The following is a 3,623-nucleotide window of genomic DNA, read 5'->3' on the forward strand; positions in this document are numbered from 1 at the left end:
CTTTGCACACTGTGAAACTGGGAATTAGTACTCGTTCACCTCCAATTTAGAAAAGGACAAATCACTTTTTTCTTTACCTTTCCCTGTGCAATCGTGCTGTAATTCTGTAACTGTATCTAAGTATTCGTTTGACAGCCCAACCAGTATTAATCAACAATTCCTATTAGCAAGTGTACCGCACAACATTCAACATCCAAGAAACAACCTTTCAGAGACTGTGCCAAATTACCAGCTTTCTATAGCTGTTTTTTCTTGTATATGCATTTTAACCTCCCAACATACAACATAAAAGCATCAAAAAAAGAGAAATAAGTAGACAAGAATTAATGAAGGATTCTTAACATATATCATTAAAGATTTATTACCGAAATTCCCTCGTTAAAGAAAACCAAGAGAGAGGCGGAGGGACCATGAGGGGAAGATGATTAATTACTTTGAAATACTGGCTTCACCTGAGACTTTTCCTATTTATTATTGCCACTGAAGTTAAAGTCCTGGATGCTGCCTAGAAAGAATTACTATACATTGAAGGGGCCAGGCTCTGTGTGTCCTGAATAATTAATTTACGAGAGGGCTAAACTTCCTGAGGTACGGTTCACTTCCCCACGCGTTTTGACCACTTCTATCAAAGATAATACTGATAAGGTGATAAATTTGTAATAGATATTGTAGTTGATTTATGTTGCCAGCATTCCCAACGTTTAGTATAAATGGTTTATGTAAAGTTTGGTCCTTCTGATTCTGCCTGTGCAATCTCGAACCACTGCGCAAATAATCTGTTCCTAGCTAAAAGGGCAAAGTTATAAAGATGGGATCAATGGCCTCGAAGGCACCACCTCCCCTCCCCAAACTTCTCATTCTAACACAGCGGAGACGATACAGTGCAATCAGTCTTCAACTACAAGAAAAAAAAAAAAGTTATGCGAAGCGTACAGAAACAATAACATGATAAAGCACCGATGAAGAAAAACAGTAACTCCAATTCAACTAAGCAAACAATGCCCAGAATAAACTGCAGAAAAGAACAGCAAAACAACTGAGCAAGATGTCAAGAGAAGTTGGGGATGCTCCATCACACAAGATGCATAAGACTAAACAACCATCTGTCAGAAGTGGCAGGCAAATCACTAAGTAAATGCATCAACATTTATGCCGCTGTAGTGTCAGGGAATGGATAAGATGACCTTATGAGGTTTACCTCAAACCTTAACATTTTAATGCAGGGTTGAGAGAATGTGTATCTCATATATAGAGAGAGAACACTAGACAGAAAAAAGACAAAGAACAGTGACAAGCTGCATTACAGTAGCTGCTTCTACGTAAAGCAGAATACAGCACATACACCAAAGTAATCCAGGAAATGCTCCTCTAGCCCAAAGTCGAAGGCTTTCAGAAGTGCAGTGTTCTGGAGACACCCCTCTTTATCGTGGTGCTTGATGTGGGGGACCGCCTGACCCACAGGATACTGCAAGTCTTGGCTTCACAGGACAAGAAACCCAGCACAAACCAGAAATGCTACCCTCAAACAAGTGCCCTCTACGTATACATGAAACCCCGAGGTACCCGTTCCCATGCGGTGGGATTTATTCTTTCATTGTAGAAGGACCCCAGGGCCAAGAGGGTTTCCTTCGTTACTTTTTGATCCTCCCTCAATTTGTTCTTGCCATCAGTGCATAAGGTGGTACCCGATACAAACTGGTTTTCTCTGTCTGACACAGGGAGTGGATTCGTCACACAAAAGCAGCACAATTTACAGTGTTAGCCAATATTAGCTTTGGTCTACGGGAAGTCTTACTGTTTAAGTTTTGCAAGCTTGCCTCTTCCCAGTTTTGTGACTTATTTGTCCAGACCAAAAGCAATCCAGAGAAACCAATCAGCAGAATAAATAATGTGGAAACAGGTGTAATTTCTAAAAAGAACAAACATCTAAGTAACAGTTATTTATTAAGCCCCAAATCCAAGAGCTGCTCAGCATTTTGTTGAAACTCCTAATGCTCCTAATGTCAGAGTGAGCTAAGGATACGCTCAGTGCATTTCAGGATTTGGACCTCTGTGTTCAAGATAACATTTTCATGCTTTCTCTGAAACTCTCATCCATTTTCCCCTCATCATTATTCTGATGTGAGAAAGCCCTTGCTATTACTCAATTCTCAGCTGTCCAAAAGGAACTCTGAGTGCCTATGTAATGTATTTGCAGGAAGAGGACTGGGAAATAACCAGTTCCTGATTAACTACACATCTAGAAAAACCCACTGGCTTCAGATTGATGTGATCTACAGTGTGGAGTCCTAGAGTATTTCATAGTATTAAAAAGGAGAGATCTGTCAAGGTCTAGATTTGAAAGAAATGAAGAGTGACCTACCGGCTCAGAAATTTATCATCTGTGGAGAATAATACTGCAACAGTTTGGTAGACATCGGGTCACAGTACAATAGTTTTGATACTTGGGAACAGCTTTTTGTTTTTGTTTGGTTTTTGTTTTTAAAGCCCCCCAACTCACACGTGCACATTTTCCCCCCAGACAATTACATTAAAATCCTGCACTTCATATGCAATTATCTTTTTTTCTTGATGTCTGAAGAAGCGCTTGCTCCTCCTCCATGCACACCCCCCATTATAAAGGTACCGTAGTCAGATCAGTTCTTACTACAGCACCATTCACAGTTGACAAAGCATATTTTCTGCTGATTAAAGTAAAACCAGCTATTTACATGTGTGCTAGTTTGGCATCAGGAATGTTTATTTCAAAGAGAAACGTGTCCTGGTACTTAGATGACCCTTACCACTCTAGAGAGAAACAGGAGGAAGCAAAGCAAAGATTCTGCATCTCAACCTTTTCGACTTTTCAGTTAAACGCCATTCTCTCCAACTAAGATTTAGAGATCCTCCAAACCCAAGATAAAAGCGCCTCCAAGCTTAACTTCCTCCAGAACAGACAGGTAAAGCTTTCTTGACACAAGCACTCTTACCATGTTCAGAAGATCATAGAATCATAATCATTAAGGTTGGAAAAGACCTCTGAGATCATCGAGTCCAACCATCAACCCAACACCACCATGCCCACTAAACCATGTCCCTAAGCGCCCCACCTACACGTCTTTTAAATACTTCCAGGGATGGGGACTCAACCACTTCCCTGGGCAGCCTGTTCCAATGTTTAACCACTCTTTCAGTAAAGACATTTTTCCTCACGTCCAATCTAAACCTCCCCTGGCACATCTTGAGGCCATTTCCTCTCGTCCTTTCGCTTGTTCCTTGGGAGAAGAGACCGACCCCCACCTCGCTACAGCCTCCTTTCAGGTAGTTGTAGAGAGCAATGAGGTCTCCCCTCAGCCTCCTTTTCTCCAGGCTAAACAACCCCAGTTCCCTCAGCCGCTCCTCATCAGACTTGTTCTCCAGACCCCTCACCAGCCTCGTTGCCCTTCTCTGGACACGTTCCAACATCTCAACATCCTTCTTGTAGTGAGGGGCCCAAAACTGAACACAGTATTCGAGGTGCGGCCGCACCAGTGCTGAGTACAGGGGCACTATCACTTCCCTGCTCCTGCTGGCCACACTATTTCTGATACAGGCCAGGATGCCGTTGGCCTTCTTGGCCGCCTGGGCACACTGTCGGCTCATGT

General features: G+C 42.4%; 1 protein-coding gene across 3 annotated transcripts in view; it reads right to left on the bottom strand.

Moving 5' to 3' along the window:
• Positions 1-3,623, bottom strand: part of GPD2 (glycerol-3-phosphate dehydrogenase 2 (mitochondrial)) — a 66,272-nt gene that overhangs the window by 20,981 nt on the left and 41,668 nt on the right. The window lies entirely within an intron of this gene.

The sequence above is a fragment of the Pygoscelis adeliae genome, unplaced genomic scaffold, assembly GCF_000699105.1.
Source record: "Pygoscelis adeliae isolate BGI_AS28 unplaced genomic scaffold, ASM69910v1 Scaffold131, whole genome shotgun sequence".
NCBI classification, from domain to species: Eukaryota; Metazoa; Chordata; class Aves; order Sphenisciformes; family Spheniscidae; genus Pygoscelis; species Pygoscelis adeliae.